Raw genomic sequence first — 20342 nt, forward strand, 5'->3', positions numbered from 1 at the left:
CAGCTGCTTGTTATAAAAAGTTTGGAAGTTTTCTCCCTTGACCACCCCGCTGTAGCCAGGATGTGGTCCATAGGCACGTCCATCCTCTTAGCCGCCGATGTGTATGCTGCCCTGGTGGAGTGAGATTTATACATGTTAGTATTTACTCCAGCAGCTCCCAGTACCTGCTTGAGCCATCTTGAGATAGTTTGGCTCGTCACCCGACCATGAGGTTTCTTGTGGCTGACCCATAAGGCTTTTTCCTCTCCCTCGGGTATTTCTTGTTGTGTCGATGTAATTCAATAAGTGGGTCATGACACATAACCGTGGTTCAGGTGGGTATGCCCGGAATTCCATGACTGGACCTGATGTTCCTGGTCTGCTCTGTTTGACCAGCCCCTGAATGGTAAATGAGACACGGTCTGGTGTTATAATCATATTGTCCAATCGTAGTAGATGGAGGGACTGGACTCTTTGTGCTGAGATAAGTGCCATCAGCATGACCGTCTTCAGGGTTAGCTGTTCCAGGGTGAGGGACCTGGCTGGTGACCATCCCCTAAGGTACGTCAGGACCACACTGACATCCCAGATTTGGGTGTACCTAGGTCTGGGGGGATTAGAGTTGAATATACCTCTCATGAGTTTGATCACCAGCGGGTGGGACCCTATGCCCTGTTATCCTGGTGCCTGAGTTAAGTAGGCTGACAGAACACTTCTGGCTGCGTTAATGGTGCTGTAGCTGAGTCCTTCATTGTGATGAAGGCCTGCCAGGAACTCCAGTACATTGGTTATTGTAGTTGAATATGTAGTTCCTGTATTCGAACAGTATCTTTCCCACTTCTTGATGTTTGCCAAGTATTGTTTCCTTGTGGACATGCGGTGGGATGCTCTCATCATGTTGATAGTGCTGTCTGACAATCCCAGGCCCAGCAGTGGTCTTTTCAAAATCTGCAACCCAGTAGTTTAATTTATCGTGGCATGGGTGGCTTATGCCTGATACCGGGTGAGTTAATAAGTCTGGGCTACTGGGAAAGTTATTGGGGTTTCGATGACCATGTCGAGGACCACTGGGAACCATGGCTGTGTAGGCCAGTCGGGTACTATCAAAATACCTGAAGCAGAGTCCATCTGTATTTTGCGTAGTACCCGACTGATGAGGCCGTAGTACCTGACTGATGAGGTAGAAAAGGGGAGAAAACATAGAGATTAGATCCCCCCCCCCCACCCCCACCAGGGAATGTATCCATTGCCGCTGCCTCAAGGTCTGGTTCCCATGCGACATACATCGGTACGTGGTGATTCAATCGGAATTCAAAGAAATCGATATCTGGTGTTCCATATTGCTTTGTAATTTCAGCAAATACTTTGGTTTAATATGTCTGCCACAGTATTTACTCACCTGGTAGGTAAGTTGCTGATAGTCAAATATGTTTGACGACATACCATTACCAAATTGTTAAACAAATTGTCACATGATATCGATTTTATTCCGCCCATGTGGTTTAGTATTTGTCACCACTGTGATATTGTCAATTTATAAACGAACATGCAGAATGGTGCACTATTGAACAATATGCTTTTAACCCATAGAACGCACCCAACATTTCCAACTAGGTTTTATGTCCAGTGTCTGTAGTGATGATGACTCCAGATTAGTCCATTTACCACCTGTTCAGGATATGGGTTATTTTGTTTAAACACTAGCACTTTAGCTCTAATGGAAAGGTTCAAGTTAAGTAGCTGGTAATGCTGCTACTAATTTCCCAATTACTCTTGCCACTTTGTCGAATGGTTGGTTGATTGTTAACCATTAATTTGTTACAGGTTTGTGCCAGATACGCTGACTCTCCTTTTGGCAACGTTATAGACAAGTGGATTGAGTTAATTGAATACCAGATAGTCCATAGTTGTGGATGGTGTCAACGTAGATTTATCTGGATTGTATGACAGAGCCCAGGCTAAATAAGTTTTTAGTAGCTAATGCTGCTGATTTAGCTATTTCCATGGTTTTGTCTGTCGTTAAATATCATCGAGACATGCCATGACAATATGTTTCCTTAATAGTGTCAGGGCTGGTTTGAATATCTTGGAAAACAGTTTTGGCTCATATTTAGGACATTAGTCAATAATTTATACTGCCATAGTTACCCCATCCAGGTAAATTTTTGGTATCTCTGAAGATCTTTATGAATGGGTACTGAATAGTATGCATCTTTTAAGTCGATGCCTACCATAAAGTATCCTTAGGAAATCCACGTATGGCAGTTACAAAGTTTTCCATTAAAGTGTGTATACCTGGTGAAAAATATTCAAGTGGTTAAGTCAATGATGGTGCGATATTCACCATCTTTGGGTTTTTTGGTAAATTTAATGCGGTTCCAAAGGTTCATATTTAGACTTCTTTATGACCCCTTTGTATGTCTTCTCCAGTTCAGCTTGTCCCTCATGTTTCCTTTTTAGTGGGAGGGTAAAACCCCTTTGGGGTGCATGCTGAACTGGTGGCAAGTTTTCTTAATTCAATTTTTATCCTTGAATACTTTTGGTATATAACTACCAAGTGTGATAGTTCTTCATGCTTCCAAAAGCAGGTATGGTTACCCCACCCCCAAGCACAAACCCTTTACATTTTATGTGATGGTAGGAACCATATTCACCTACCTCCACTGTTGTTTAGTGGTGTGTTCATTTCTTCGGTTTCTGGTTCCTTGTCTGTCGGGATGGTGTTGTTGGGGGATGGCGCATTTTCCATGGGGCCCGCTCTGGGCCCTGTCCTGAAAGACTTGCGGGGAATGGCATGCAGGCCCCGAGCTTTCACCAGTACCATAAAGTAGATGCGTACTGGTGGATGCATGGAGGTACTGCTGTCTGGTTTTGTGTGGTTTGCTCAATCCAGGTCTGGCCCTCATGATGCCGAATATCTTGGATACTTCGTCCAGTTTTTAGGCTTGATTTGGTAACTTTGCCAGATAGCAGGATCTGTGGTAGTGAGGTCGGCGTTGTCGCAGTCCTGTGAATTGTTTAGGTTGAGGGCAGGTTTTATGACTTCCTTCCAGAGGTTGCTGTCGCATACTGTGTTGAACAGTAGGGTCAGGTGTTTTGCCATACTACCCTGCCCCTCTGGAATGAGCATGCGAAATGATAGCCGACGTCAGGGGTATCAATATTGCAAATTAAGATTTTGGGTTTTTAAATGCCCTGCTCAATGTACCCCCAATAATGGCAGGCACCGAGTAAATGCAATTTTGGGGAGGCGTGATAAAGTCCAACGCCTCATGACTACCTGTCTTAGAGAGGTTTTTAGAAAAGACAGGTAGTGAGCTGGCCGCCAGATTAGGCTGTAACGGCCATCTCGCTCGTGGTGTAGCCACGTAGCGGTATCTCACACCCAGCAGCTCTTCCTGGTCCTCTACCTCAAGCATACTCCCGATGTTGTTCAGCCAGTGACCCCTCTTCTTGACCAGCCCAGCCCTGGTCGCCAACGATCCCCTCTGATGAGGGAGATGCGATGGCCAGTGCTGTTAGTGCACTGGAGCGGGAGTGTTTGTGCTCCCTTGGCGAGCTTGCCCCAGCTCCCGAGGCAAGTCTCGCTGGAGTTTTTTACTCCATGACATTTCTCTAAGGCTTGGAAACAGACACTTTCTCGCTCTCGAGCGGTAGTTTGAAGTGCCGGCTCTCTGAATGAGCCGGCCTGTCTGTCTTCCGTGTGTCTGATCCAGCCCGATGATTGATCGCCAACTGTGCTCAAGCGGCTGCCCCTGCCGTTCTCGTGTGGCGAGTCTCCTTGTCGGAGTATGCAGGGATTACCGGCCGGTTTGTATCTTGATTTTCCTCCAGTCCGCTGCTGTTGGTCAGACAGCTCTAGCGGACTGGGCTCGACTCGGTACCCGTGTCTGTGGACCGCAGCGTGTGCGGTCCAGGGCCGCCTCTCGCCCCCTCCACTGATGGAACGCTCCTTCCCTGGAGTCGAACGGGGGCGGTTTTTCTCTGTGCTGCTTTGCTCTTTCCAGCTTTCATCTGGTGCACAAAGAAGAGCAAAGTTTGTTACTTCGAACCTGTGGGTAAGTACTTACCTGACGGTCCGTTCTTTCAAGCTTGTAGCGGGAGCGCCCGTACTCCCGTTCGTCGCTGTTGCACTGCGTGAACGCTCATGTCGCGCATGCGTGCTGGACGGATTCTTCACGTAGTCACTTACGTGACTCCGAAGTAAAATGTGTGACGGCAGACAATGGTGTGCCTCAGAGGTCGTTATTGGGCCCATTGATGTCGGTTATCTGTATCAATGATTTGGATGTGAATGTAAAAAGCATGGTTTGTAAGTTTGTAGATGACACTAACATAGCTGGTAATGTAGATAGTGAAGTAGGATATCAAGAAGTATACTGTAGTGGTATTTTTATCAACCTGATAAATGGGCCAAGGAATGGCAAATGTTTAATTAAGATAAGTGCAAGGTATTATATTTTTGGAAGAAAAACCAGAATAGGAATTTTCACAGTGAATGGTAGGGCCACGAGGAGTATTACAGAACAGACGGTTTTGGAAGTTTAGATCACATGGGATTCAGGGAAAGCCAGCTCATTGAATAGATAATTGGCTTGATCGTAGTAGGTATATTGTTCTCCAAAGGTGACAACACAGTTAGACAGGGTGGTGAAGAGGACCGTCAGTATGCTGGCCTTCCTTAGTTACAACTGAGCTGCAAATTAATTTGGAATGTCTTAAGATTGGCCAAATGATTAACCCGCAAAAGTGGATACTTTCTCCGTCAATCTATTGGAATCATACACATTGATTTACATTCAGGCGAGGTAAAGCTGAAGGTGTTCACCAGAACTTACCACCGTAAAATCCTCGATCACCACATACAGTTCGCATTGCTTCCACCAGCTGGCTACCACATAAATACTCAGCAACCACAGTCCATAGAGGCAGGACAGAGAGGCAGACCAGAGTGTACAGCATCCAGTAGTGGTTCAGTGCACGGACCTGCCCAGCGAAGGAATAAAGAACAGCGTCAGACCAGCTGAAGGTACACTCAGAGAGCTAAGCTTGGCGTTTCCACTGCGCCGTATGGCACACACACTCAGTGCCTTTTGTAGCCGGATGACAAACTGGCTCAGGATCCCAAACATTTTCAATTCTGGACATCCCAACTCAACTGAACTAAAGCCAGGAATGACTTGCCTCTTTTCCATTTTTCAATCCCTTGCACCTCCCAATAGTCTTAATTGAGGATCACAAGGTAGCAATTAGATTCCTGAACACCTCAACAACACAGAATGGCAATTTCAGGACGCTATCAGATTCAGGCAACAATCTGCTGGAGGAACTCAGCAGATTGAGCAGAATATGTGCAGGGAAATGGACAGTCAACGTTTCGGGTCAGGACCCTTCATGTCATATTTTCCACCACTTGTAAATGAGAACCAGGTGCAAAATTGGCACCATAGGAGACTGCAGATGCTGGAATCATAAACAAAAAATAAACTGCTGGAGGAACTCAGATTGATGAAGATCTGAACAATAATCCTGACCCAAAATGTCGCCCCAATTGGTCCCTTCAACTAGTATTGTCATTCAATAAGATCACAACTGATTCAACTTGTCCCGGTGTGCTCCCGTTTTTCCCACTATCTCGCCACCTGCCATCACGCTCCACCCCCCACCCATTCAGTAATTCAGAATGAAGGAGATTTGGAAGCCTTTGGCAAATTGAATTGTTACTTTCTTTATTTTTATTTTTTTGAGCGTGAGAAATTCTATGTCCCACCAGCCTTCTTTCAAAATTTAGCAACTCAAAATGGGGGTGCGTCTTCGTTGCCGGGGAATATGGTACTTTATTAAGGGATATGGCTTTTGAAGACTTTATAAAAGTCGACTGACAGCTTACGGAGAGAACAATTTGTGCATGCGCAGTTGAAGATTTTATAAAAGCCGACTGACTGCCTACCCTGAGTAATTACTCATGGCACGTGCCTGACTCAGGAGATGGTTGACCTCAGAGTCGATGTCAGCTTTTGAGGAAAGAAGGTAGGGGAAGTGGTCAATGTTTTTAAGAGTGGTGTCGTCCACTTTTATAGTGGGCTGGGTGCAGCAAGTGGCGATGGGGGCAGGATTGTGAGATCTGGAAGCCCCTAGTCATGAGCTGGCACACCAGGTGGTGGGTGCTAGATTCAGTCGCTCGACTCTTGGAACGAGGCAGACCCCACTTGGGAAAAAGGCTAGAAAAGGTGTCCTAAAAATAACCTGCCTCAAACTTGCCTGGATTACCACGTACAGAGGTATCACTATACGCAGTCCGAAACACAGAAATATTAATATGAACTTTGGAGCATGGAATGTGCGCACATTGATGGATAGTGCAACCAGTAACAGACAAGAGAGGAGAACCGTGATCATCGCTAGAAAACTGAGAAGATGCCGGATTGACCCTTTCTAAAACCCGGCAGGCAGACGAAGGACAACTGAAGGAGGAGAAGGGTGGCTACACACTTCTGGAAAGGAAAAGCTGCCGATGAGCCCAGGATCCATGGTGTTGGGTTTGCCATCAGGAACCAGCTCATCAGCAACCTCTCTGAACTTCCTGTGGGAATCAGGGAGCTTCTCATGACCATCTGTCTGGTCCTTGCCAACAACCAGATGGCAACAGTTGTGAGTGCCTATGCTATTCACATCTATTTTTTCTTTTTTCGCATGATCTGCTTTCTCACCCTTTCTCTCGCTTTCTCTATTCCTGATATTATCTCACTCTGTCTCTTTACCACTTGATTTCTGCTCTGCCTAACTCCCTGTAATTTTTCATAGTCCTCTCGCCCTATCCCCTTCTCCCACTGTTTAGTTTTTACCTCGTGGTTCCTTCACATACTGCTCTCCTTCTTGGTCCTTCTCTCTCTCCTCCACTCTCTGCCTTGACCCCCTTTTAATTTGTTTTCTTATGATAGCACATTCAGTGTTCCATGTCTCTCAAAAGTCAAACTTCAAAATCTAATGCCCTGGCAGAAACAATTTAAGCTTCACATTAAATTCACAATTGCTATTTAAAATGTTTAAGATCATCCAGCGTAAAATCTCTCTGTAATGGCCATATTTATTTTCGGTGATGGAAAAATTTCAACTAGGAGAGAAGTACTATACATGGGTTAAATTGTTATATTCTAACCCAACAGCTAGAATATTAACAAACAAAATGTTATCAACTAAATTTAATCTCTCTAGAGGCTGTAGACAAGGATGCTCACTATCCCCACTATTATTTGCTCTTGCAATCGAACCCCTAGCAGAAAGCGTTAGAAACCATCCAGGAATATTTGGATACAATACTAGAGACACAAGGAATAAAATCTCCTTATATGCAGATGATATACTAATATATATTACAAAATTAGAAACTAGTATTCCAAACCTATTAAATCTAATAACTCAATTTGGTCAGTTTTCGGGATATAGAATCAATTGGAATAAAAGCGAAATCATGCCAATAACAAAATTCAATTTACATACAATACAACAATCCCCTTTTAAAATAGTTAAAGATAAATTTAAATACTTAGGAATCTGGGTAACTAAGACATATACCTCTTTATTTAAACTAAATTTCCCACCCTTACTGAATAAACTACATAAGAATATTCAATACTGGAAAACACTCCCCATTTCAATGCTTGGGAGAATTAATGCTATAAAAATGATTTTTTTACCGCAACTACTGTACCTACTTCAATTAATTCCGATATATATCCCAAAAACTTTTTTCAAAAAAGTCGACTCCATTGTTACAAGTTTTGTCTGGGATTATAAGAATCATAGAATAAGTAAAAACCATTTATGTAAATCAAAGATAAATGGAGGTCTGGCTTTACCAAATTTCTTATTTTATTTTTGGGCAGTCCATATTAAAAACATGAATTTTTGGCTGGAAGAAATGGACCAACAACCAGATTGGCTAATGATGGAAAAGGAAGACTGTCTACCTTTTGAAATTGGACCGATCATATTTGCCCCCACAAAACAGCACAAAAAAACCTATAAAGAAAACCCCATAATACATAGTGGAATACGAATTTGGAAACAAATAAAAAAAGATTTAAAATTGAATAATATACCACTCTGCCTTCCCATTGTAAATAATCCTTTGTTCAAATCATCCTTTATGGACAAAGGTTTCACACAATGGAAAAATCATGGAATCAAAAATATAGGACATCTTTATGGGAAAGGTACTTTTCTTTCATTTCAAGAGTTACAACTGAATTATGGACTGCACTCAAATAATTTTTTCAGATATCTACAAATTAGAGATTATGTTAAATCTAATACACAAGTTTACAGGAATAGGGAATCAGAAATTCTTGATGAGTGTCTGAACAAGCATCCTAATACTGAAAAACTAATAGCTTATATTTATAACACCCTACTAAATAACGAGGTACCACCGACCGAACCACATAGATACAAATGGGAAATTGAAATAGGTCATCCTATCACGAAAGATATGTGGGACGAAAGTTTACAACAAATACATCAATGTTCATTAAATGCCAGACATACTTTAATACAATTCAAGGTCTTACATAGACTACACTTCTCTAAAATAAAACTAAATAGAATCTTCCCACAAATCTCTCCTATTTGTGATAAATGTCTACATTTAGAGGCTAATTTAACACATACGTTTGCAAACTGTATAAAACTTAAACATTTCTGGACAGATATTTTTGAAATAACTTCAGAAGTTATTAATACAAAACTGGACCCAGACACAAAATTAATAATACTTGGAATATCAGAACAAAGCTTAACACTCACAACAAACCAAAGAAACTTCCTCAATTACAGTATAATAACCAGAAAAAAATTAATATTAAAATTTTGGAAAGGCCCTACAACCCCCACAATCAAAATGTGGATTACGGAAATGTCGGAGACCCTATACTTAGAAAGAATTAGACTTGTCTTAATGGACAAACAAGATCTTTTCCATAAAATTTGGGCTCCATTCATTAACTATCTGAAGGGATAGATTGGCACAGCACGAGGACCCAGCTGAAACTTGAACTCAGGAACAGATGAAAAACTATACTCTATACTTTATAACCTACGAACCTATCTCCATTGATGTATCACAGGTAACCCATTCCACCTCCCTTGTTTTTCTGTTGTGTTTTTTTTTGCTTTCTTTTTTATTTGTAACTTTCTACCCTCTCTTTTTCTCGCTTTCTATAAAAAAATTAAAATACTAGAAGCAGAAGTAATTGATAATGGAAAATTTTAATAATGTATGACTGATGTATATGAAAAGTTTTTTTTTCTACTATAATATGTAACTACATTGTATAATATGTCTACTTCTAATAAATAAATAAATTTTAAAAAAAAAGATCATCCAGCGTAAAATCTCTCTGTAATAAATAATGGAATTAAATCTAAATCATAAGCTTTAAAACAATGACTTGTGGTTGACTTTAGATATCAAACACAAATTGGCAAAATTATTATATAAAAAGGGTCACCTTTCGTGCACAACTGCTGCGGGCAGAGTTCATGATGAAGTTTGCTGTACGTCTTCCCTCCCACAGCGGTTCCAGTGTCTGCTAATGTGGAGAGCTGGAATCCTTTGCTTTATAGCACAAGGGGAAGGTCCTTCCCTCAGTTGCACACGCCTACATCAAAGTTTAACTTAGGCAAAGAAAAAACGTGGTTTTGGTTGCATTCCACTCCTTCCATTAACACGCTCTGCATCTTGACTTGCATCTATCTATCTATCTATCTATCTATCTATCTATCTATCTATCTATCTATCTATCCTTGTTTGTTTGTACCTATATTGGCGCAAAATGGTACACGATCCCCCCCATCCCAATTCCACCAACAGTCCCCCCATTCCCCCTCACAGTGGTCCTCCTCGCTCTCATCGACCGCGGATCGACCCGAGAGGCATTGCCGCCGCCACACGGCATCACCACCACCAAGACCCCATCATCGTGAGACTTCACTGCTGAGGCCTCATCACTGCCGAAGCCCCACTTCCCACCTCAGTGGTGCCGACCCGGGTCCCAGCCGCAGGTTCCGTCAGCTGCTTCGCCCGACCCGGGCTTCTACCCGGGAGGCCCCAGCCGGGCCCCGACCCGGGCTTCTACCGGCGAGGCCCCAGCCGGGCCCCGACCCGGGCTTCTACGTGGCGATCCATGAGGTATCGAGACCGTGGCGCCTCGATTAAAGCCTCAGGCCGCGTTCTCAGTCCACAGCCATGGCCCGTTGGGAGGCCTTTGGCCACGCTGCGTCGCATAAAGGGCTAGGAGTCAAGTGCTGGAAGTTAGGATAAATACAGATGGGTGCCCTTTGGTCAGCGTGAATGTGGTGGGCTGAATGACCTGTTTCCATGCTGAATGGCCTCAAGACTCATATGGAAGACAGCAGTGTTCCAGTTGCTTATTGTAAACGTGTGCCAGCTCCTCCTTGGGACAAGCTGGCAGGGTTCTTGATTAGAACTGGTGTCAAGGGTTATGGGGAGATCCTGTTCCCTTTGTCATACATTTGGGGCGACACAGTTGTGCAGCGGTAGAGTTGCTGCATTACAGTGTCAGAAACCCAGGTCCGAGTCTGACTGCGGGTGCTGGCTGGAAGGAATTTGTACGTTCTCCCTGTGACCACGTGCATTTTCTCCGGGTACTCCGGTTTCCTCTCGCACCCCAGGTTTGTAGGTTAATTGGCTTTAGTAAATTGTAAATAGTCCCTGGTGTGTAGGGTATGCTTGTTTACGGGGTGATTGCTGGTCGGCACGGACTCGGTGGGCCGAAAGGCCTGTTTCCTCGCTGTATCTCTAAAGTCTAAAGTCTATGCATAGCACCAGAAGTAATGGTGTTCTTGAAGAAGTACGAAAAATTATGAGAGGCATACCAAGGGTAGATAGAATCTTTTTTTCTCAGGGTGGAAATTTCAAACACTGGAGATGAGAGGGAGAAAGTTTAAAGAAGAATTTCATGGCAAGTTTTTTTTTTAACACAGGGTGTAGATGGACTGGAACACCCTGCCATGGGAAGTGCTGGAAGCATATATGATACCAACATTTAAGAGGCATTTAGACAGGCCATGACAGATAGGAAATGGAAGGATTAGATCATGTGTGGGCAGATGGGATTAGTTTCAATTGACATCATGGTTGGCATATACATGGGGGGCTGAAGGGTCTGTTCTTGTGCTGTACTGTTCTATGTTCTAAGTTCTTGCTACATAGCGTGGTTGAATCATATGTTTGGGGAGTGCTATTAAAGTAGTAGGAGGCCACAAATAGGCCCCGACCTCGGGTGATCACAGAGGGAGAGGACTGAACTTTCTGATGCCTTTCCCCACAGTGGAAATTTTTTATTCTGTTGTGGGGGGACGTTTGCGTTGAATTATACAATATGTTGTGTCATTTTTCTTAATTTTAATTTTTCTATGGATGTACGGAAGCTTAATTCTTTTTTTTCTATGTAAAGCACTTTGGTCTCAACGCGAGTTGATTTAAACGTGCTATATAAATACATTTACTTTACTTTAATATCTGAGGAGATGCTTCAGTGCAAGTCATGGATGGTATACACTGTAGTGACAGACAGCATACCAGTGGTGGAAGGAGTGAATGCTTAATCTTCAATTAATATCACAATATAGCATTAGGTCAGCACGATTTTACAGGAGATGCTCTGCTCTTTTGATGAACAATATACTTAAGAGTGGTACATTGACACAGCTAGTAAAACCACTGTCTCACAGCTCCAGCGACCCAGATTCAATCCGAACCTCTGGTAATGTCTGTGTGGAATTTGCACATTCTACTTGTGACTACACCTGTCTCTTGGGTAGTCGAGTTTCCTTCCACATCCCTAGGTTTGGAGATTAACTGGCCACTGTAAATTGCTGCTCCCTGTGTAAGTGAGTGGTAAAATTGTGAGGTGCAGGAGGGGGGGAGGGACGTGATGGGAATACGAGGAGATTAGTGTAAATTGGCACTTGATGATTGGAGTAGACTCAGTGGCTGAAGAGCTTGTTTCTGTGCAGTCTGAACATTTTGTTGTGTACTTTCTATGTGAATGCTTACAGCATTGATTAACTGAGGAGACAAGAAAGAGTCCAAGAACACTGAACATTTACATAGATTTACGCACATGGAACATTTACAACCCAGGAGGACGCCATTCAACACATTGTGTCTGTGCTGGTCCTAAAAGATTCATCAGCATAACCCATCTTCTATTACTGGAGCCATAACTCTTCAGGTCCCGGCTTTGCAAGTACGCATTGATGTACCATTAAAATGTGGTGAAGGTTTCGACTCTCTCATTCCTTTCAGGTGCTGAGTTCCAGATGCTACAATTGTCTGTGAACACAAAAAGTCATTTAAGTATACAACGCCGGAATATTTGATGTCTCTCCTAAGTGAAATAGGTTCTTCCCATTTACACTCTCCAGATCGACAATAGACAATAGGCAGGAGTAGGCCATTCGGCCCTTCGAGTCAGCACCACCATTCACTGTGATCATGGCTGATCATGCACAATCCGTACTCTGTTCCTGCCTTCTCCCCATACACCCTGACCCCATTATCTTTAAGAGCTCTATCTAACTCTCTCTAGAAAGCCTCCAGAGAAATGGCCTCCACTGCCTTCTGAGGCTCAGAATTCCACAGATTCACAACCCTCTGTGTGAAAAAGTTTTTCCTCATCTCCGGTCTAAATGGCTTTCCCCTTATTCTTAAACTGTGGACCCTGGCTCTGGACTCCCCCAACATCGAGAACACTACCTCAACATCGGGACCCTGCCTCTAGCATGTCCAAACCCTCAATAATCTTATATGTTTCAATAAGAGCACCTCTCATCCTTCTAAATTCTAGTGTATACAACCCCAGCCACTCCATTCTATCAACATATGACAGTCCCGCCATCCAGGAAATTAACTTCACGAACCTACGCTGCACTCCCTCAACAGCAAGAATGTCCCTCCTCAAATTTGGAGACCAAAACTGCACACAATACTCCAGGTGTGGTCTCACTTGGGCCCTGAACAACTGCAGAAGGGCCTCTTTGCTCATATACTCAACTTCTCTTGTTATGAAGGCCAACATTCCATATGCTTTCTTCACTACCTGCTGTACCTGCATGCTTACTTTCAGTGACTGATCAACAAGGAGCCCCATATCTCGTTGTACTTCCCCTTTTCTCAACTTGACACCATTCAGATCTTATCACTCAGATTCACCTTTTATCCACATTGAACTGCATCTGCCATGCATCTGCCCACTCACCCAACCTGTCCAAGTCACCCTGCATACTCATAGCATCCTCCTCACAGTTTACACTGCCACCCAGCTTTGTGTCATCCGCAAATGTGCTAATGTTACTTTGAATCCCTTCATCTAAATCATTAATGTATATTGTAAATAATTGCGGTCCCAGCACCGAGCCTTGTGGTACCCCACTAGTCACTGTCAGCCATTCTGAAAGGGACCTGTTAATCCCTACTCTTTGGTTCCTGTCTGCCAACCAATTTTCTATCTATGTCAGTACCCTACCCCCAGATACCATGTGCTCTAATTTTGCCCCCTAATCTCCTAAGTGGGACCTTATCAAATGCTTTCTGAAAGTCCAGGTACACAACATCCACTGGCTCTCTCTCGTGCATTTTCCCAGTTACATCCTGAAAAAATTCCAGAAGATTAGTCAAGCATGATTTCCCCTTCGTAAATCCATGCTGACTTGGACCGATCCTGTTACTGCTATCCAAATGTGCCGCTATTTCATCTTTTATGATTGACTCCAGCATCTTCCCCACCACCGATGTCAGGCTAACTGGTCTATAATTCTGTTTTTTCTCTCCCGCCTTTCTTAAAAATTGGGGTAACATTAGCTACCCTCCAATCCACAGGAACTGATCCTGAATCTATAGAACATTGGAAATTGGTCACCAATGCGTCCACGATTTCTAGAGCCACTTCCTTAGGTAACCTGGGATGCAGACCATCAGGCCCCGGGGTTCTATGAGCCTTCAGTCCCATCAGTCTACCCAATACTATTTCCTGCCTAATGTGAATTTCCTTCAGTTCCTCCGTCACCCTAGATCCTCTGGCCACTAGTACATCAGTGAAATTGTTTGTGTCGTCCTTAGTGAAGACGGATCCAAAGTACCTGTTCAACTCGTCTGCCATTTCCTTGTTCCTTGTTTCAGTCTTCAAGGGTCCAACTTTGGTCTTAACTAATTTTTTCCTCTTCACATACCGAAAAAAGCTTTTACTATCCTCCTTTATATTCTCGGCTAGCTTACCTTGGTACCACATCTTTTCTCCCTGTATTGCCTTTTTAGTTATTTTCAGTTGCTCTTTAAAAGTTTCCCAATCCTCTTGCTTCCATCTCACCTTTGCTATGTTATACTTATTTTTTATTTTTATACTGTCCCTGACTTCCCTTGTCAGCCACGGTTTATCCTTACTCCCCTTAGAATCTATCTTCCTCTTTGGAATGAACTGATCCTACACCCTCTGAATTATTCCCAGAAATACCTGCCATTGTTGTTCCACTGTCATCTCCGTTGAGGTATATTTCCAGTCAACTTTGGCCAGCTCCTCCCTCATGGCTCCATAGTCCTCTTTGTTCAACTGTAATACTGACACTTCTGATTTTCCCTTCTCCCTCTCAAATTGTAGATTAAAACTTATCATATTATGGTCACTATTCCCCCAACTCATTGAAACCCTTGATTAGCAAATAACTGGATAAAGATTTGAAACACAATTAACATTTAATTTCCTGTCCTCTATAGAGGGGGTTTCAAGTTTGTACCACTACTGCATCTAAAAAATGTTTACTCATTTTGCCTCAGAAAGACCTTACCTTTGGCCTCTTCCCTCCCAACAAGACCTAATCCTAGACTCCCCACCAACAGCACTTCCAATATACAGCGTCTGGCTATTCAAGTGTGGTGAGCCACATACCCTACTCACAGAATATCCTGTCCTCATACGCTCTGTGCTGGAACAATGCATAAACACTTTAATGGTCTGCAAATTTCTTTTTTTTTAAAAATAATTTATTTATTAGAAGTACAATAATGTGGCACCTTTTTTCAGGTGCCAAATATATATTGGCATGTTACATTTTATGTACAGCTTCATTTTTTTTTAATGAAAGAGAGAAAGAGAGACTGGATAATAGAGAATAGAAAAACATGTGATGTATAGTGTGCGAAAAAGAGAAAGGAAGAAAGAGAGAGTGAGGAAAAGAAGTAAAAAAAAAAGAAAAGAGAGAGAAAGAGAAAGAGTAGAAAGTAGGAGATAGGAGATAAGTATTTATATTCTTGACCATCTTTCACCCAGTCCTGAAACAGTTGGTTTTTACAATTTTGTTGCACCATATGCTTCCAAGAAGTCAATAAATGGAGACCCACTCGTTAAGAATTGGTCTGGTTTATCTGTTAGGAGGAATCGCATTTCTTCAAGATGTGTTGTGTCCAACATATTTATAATCCACATTTTAAGCATTGGTATGGGTGTATTTTTCCAAAATTTAAGTATAGGTTTTTTTGCTATTATTAACCCATAATTAAAAAACGAATTTTGAAATGTGTTCAATTTATTCCTGTCTCCCATTACGCCAAGTATAATCATTTTAGTGTTAGGCTCCATTTTTATCTAGAATAATTTTGTAAATATATAAAAAATATCGCACCAGAATTTATGAAGTTTTATGCAGAAAATCAAAAGAATGTGTTATAGTGGCATTTTGAGATAAACATTTGTCACAAATGGGAGAAGTATTTGGATAAAATTTATTCAGTCTAGTTTTTGAATAATATAATCTATGTAAAATTTTAAATAGCATTAAGTTATGTCTTACATTAATCGAACATTTATGTATATACTAGACTAAGTGGGACCCGTTATGTCCCAGCATCACACAGGAGGGCTGGTCATCCAACGCAATATTCCACCTCTCCACCAATTCTAATATTGGTGGCCAGTTGGGGGGGGGGGGGGGGGGGCTTTCTGGAGCGCTAGTATGGGTGTTGTGGGCTGAAGGGACTGGTTTCCAGAAGGCTAGTATGCAAATTGTGCGCCAAATGGTTTCTTGGGCTGGCGTCTCAGTCAATCAAGCCTGTTGTGCTGGCAACTCACTCACTCACGGCTGGTGGGCTAGTAGTTGACACGGCTAATCCTTGAAATTCTATTTCAAGCAGGGTATAAGGCCACCAAATTCAAGTGCAGTTTCTTACCACTTCTAGCAGGGTGCAAGGCCACCAAATTCAAGTGCAGTTTCATACCATTTGAAGTAGGGTGCAAAGCCACTAAAGTCAGTGAGTCGTGACCTCTCCCTCCTCCATCTTGCAGAGACTGAGCCACACCCACATTTCCGGGTTTTATAACCCCTCCCCCCCCCCCCCCACGGGAAAAGGTGTGGCTTGCATGGAGTGATTGACAGGAGAGAGATTCTCAACATTTAAAAAAAAACTAATAACACTTTTATTTTTCATTGATGGGAAGAATTCTCTGCACCTGCTCAGTGGAGGGGGACTGCATAAGATGGCCAAAAATCACAGCCGTAAGTGGTAGCGTTTTATCTAAAATCAATATACAGTGCAAACAGGAAGTAAGTGCATTTACAGTAGTGCCTTTTAACTTCAAGCCAAAGCACCCAAGCCGCTATTTGCAGTAAGTAGTGCCTTTCAACTTCATGCCACCATTTGCAGTAAGTGGTGCCTTTCAACTTCAAGCCAATGCACCCAAGCCACCATTTGCAGTAAGTAATGCCTTTTAACTTCAAGTCAATGCACCCAAGCCACCATTTGCAGTAAGTAATGCCTTTTAACTTCAAGCCATTGCATCCAAGCCACCGTTTGCAGTAAGTAGTGGCTTTCAACTTCAAACCACACCCAAGCCACCATTAGCAGCAAGAGGTGCCTTTCAACTTCAAGTCAAAGCTCCCAAGCCACCATTTGCAGTAAGTAGTGCCTTTCAACTTCATGCCACCATTTGCAGTGCCTTTCAACTTAATGCCAAAGCACCCATGCCACCATTTGCAGTAAGTAGTGCCTTTCAACTTCAAGCCAAAGCACCCAAGCCACCATTTGCAGTAAGTAGTGCCTTTCAACTTCAAGCCACAATTTGCAGTAAGTAGTGCCTTTCAACTTCAAGCCAATGCACCCACGCCCCCATTTGCAGTAAGTAATGCATTTTAACTTCAAGCCATTGCACCCAAGCCTCCATCTGCAGTAAGTACCTGTAGTGCCTTTCAACTTCAAGCCACACCCAAGCCATCATTTGCAGTAAGTACTGCCTTTCAACTTCAAGCCAATGCACCCACGCCCCCCATTTGCAGTAAGTAGTGCCTTTCAACTTCAAGCCACACCCAATCCATCATTTGCAGGAAGTAGTGCCTTTCAACTTCAAGTCAAAGCTCCCAAGCCACCATTTGCAGTAATAGTGCCTTTCAACTTCAAGCCAAAGCCCCCAAGCCACCATTTGCAGTAAGTAGTGCCTTTCAACTTCAAGCCAAAGCAACCAAGCCACCATTTGCAGTAGGTAGTGCCTTTCAACTTCAAGCCAAAGCAACCAAGCCAACATTTGCAGTAATAGTGCCTTTCAACTTCAAGCCAAAGCTCCCAAGCCACCATTTGCAGTAAGTAGTGCCTTTCAACTTCATGCCACCATTTGCAGTAAGAGGTGTCTTTCAACTTCAAGCCACACCCAAGCCACCATTTGCAGTAAGCAGTGCCTTTCAATTTCAAGCCAAAGCAACCAAGCCACCATTTGCAGTAAGTAGTGCCTTTCAACTTCAAGCTAAAGCTCCCAAGCCACCATTTGCAGTAAGTAGTGCATTTCAACTTCATGCCACCATTTGCAGTAAGTAGTGCCTTTCAATTTCAAGACACACCCAAGCCAAGCCAACCAGGGAGGGGGAGGAGGGGAGGAGGGGAGGGAGGGGGGGGGGGGGTGCGCTTTCTGGAGCGCTAGTATGAACCATTTTAGAACCAATAGACATTTTTTGCAAGCTTTAGAACCAATAGAGACACTTTTTGCAAGCTTTAGAACCAATAGACATTTTTTTGCAAGCTTTAGAACCAATAGACATTTTTTTGCAAGCTTTAGAACCAATAGACATTTTTTTGCAAGCTTTAGAACCAATAGACATTTTTTTTGCAAGCTTTAGAACCAATATACATTATTTTGCAAGCTTTAGAACTAATAGTCATGTTTTGCAAGCTTTAGAACCAATAGTCATTTTTTTGCAAGCTTTAGAACCAATAGACATTTTTTGCAAACTTTAGAACCAATAGACATTTTTTTGCAAGCTTTAGAACCAAGAGACATTTTTTTGCAAACTTTAGAACCAATAGACATTGTTTGCAAGCTTTAGAACCAATAGACAATTTTTTGCAAGCTTTAGAACCAATAAACATTTTTTGCAAGCTTTAGAACCAATAGAGACACTTTTTGCATGCTTTAGAACCAATAGACACTTTTTGCTAGCTTTAGAACCGATAGACATTTTTTGCAAGCTTTAGAACCAATAGACATTTTTTTGCAAGCTTTAGAACCAATAGACATTTTTTGCAAGCTTTAGAACCAATAGAGACACATTTTGCAAGCTTTAGAACCAATAGACATTTTTTGCAAGCTTTAGAACCAATAGACATTTTTTGCAAGCTTTAGAACCAATAGACATTTTTTTGCAAGCTTTAGAACCTATAGACATTTTTTTGCAAGCTTTAGAACCTATAGACATTTTTTTGCAAGCTTTAGAACCAATAGAGACACTTTTTGCAAGCTTTAGAACCAATAGACACATTCTGCAAGCATTTTAGAACCACTAAGGACACTTACATTTGAGTAGACATGTGTTCAGTGTTATTCACAGCTCAGAGAAACGTGACCCTCTGCCTTCCTCCATCTTGAAGAGACTGTGTGGCACACCACTTCCTGGTTTTATAGTCCCTCCCCCCTGCCGCCAGCGGGGGCAGCAGAGAGAATGGGGAATTTTGTAAAATCATTAATATCTCTGTCATTTTTTATCGACGGGAAAAATCCTCAGCACACATGCTGCGGAGGGGGGCTCTGAGCAAGGTGGCCAAATCCGTAGGTGGCGGCGTTCTCTCGGAAATCGCAGCACAGATGGCCAAAACCGGTCAAGAACAGACTTTTAGTAATATAGATAGATAGATATCAAATACTTTTCCCATGTTTCTTTCGTGATTTTTTATCATTAGTTCTCGTTCCCAATCTTCTCTAAGTGCCTCTGTCGATGGTAGTTCTATATTTAAAATACTATTATATAGATATGATATTCATTTCTGTGAGTCAGCCTTAATATTGCTTCTTCCAGTGGGTCTAAAGTTATAGTTTGATGTATTTGTATATATTTCTTCATTTTGAAATGTGTTCAATTTATTCCTGTCTCCCATTACGCCAAGTATAATCATTTTAGTGTTAGGCTCCATTTTTATCTAGAATAATTTTGTAAATATATAAAAAATATCGCACCAGAATTTATGAAGTTTTATGCAGAAAATCAAAAGAATGTGTTATAGTGGCATTTTGAGATAAACATTTGTCACAAATGGGAGAAGTATTTGGATAAAATTTATTCAGTCTAGTTTTTGAATAATATAATCTATGTAAAATTTTAAATAGCATTAAGTTATGTCTTACATTAATCGAACATTTATGTATATACTAGACTAAGTGGGACCCGTTATGTCCCAGCATCACACAGGAGGGCTGGTCATCCAACGCAATATTCCACCTCTCCACCAATTCTAATATTGGTGGCCAGTTGGGGGGGGGGGGGGGGTTTGTGGAGCGCTAGTATGGGTGTTGTGGGCTGAAGGGACTGGTTTCCAGAAGGCTAGTATGCAAATTGTGCGCCAAATGGTTTCTTGGGCTGGCGTCTCAGTCAATCAAGCCTGTTGTGCTGGCAACTCACTCACTCACGGCTGGTGGGCTAGTAGTTGACACGGCTAATCCTTGAAATTCTATTTCAAGCAGGGTGTAAGGCCACCAAATTCAAGTGCAGTTTCTTACCACTTCTAGCAGGGTGCAAGGCCACCAAATTCAAGTGCAGTTTCATACCATTTGAAGTAGGGTGCAAAGCCACTAAAGTCAGTGAGTCGTGACCTCTCCCTCCTCCATCTTGCAGAGACTGAGCCACACCCACATTTCCGGGTTTTATAACCCCCCCCCCCCCCCCCCCCCACGGGAAAAGGTGTGGCTTGCATGGAGTGATTGACAGGAGAGAGATTCTCAACATTTAAAAAAAAACTAATAACACTTTTATTTTTCATTGATGGGAAGAATTCTCTGCACCTGCTCAGTGGAGGGGGACTGCATAAGATGGCC

Source organism: Amblyraja radiata, chromosome 24 (assembly GCF_010909765.2).
Source record: "Amblyraja radiata isolate CabotCenter1 chromosome 24, sAmbRad1.1.pri, whole genome shotgun sequence".
NCBI lineage: Eukaryota > Metazoa > Chordata > Chondrichthyes > Rajiformes > Rajidae > Amblyraja > Amblyraja radiata.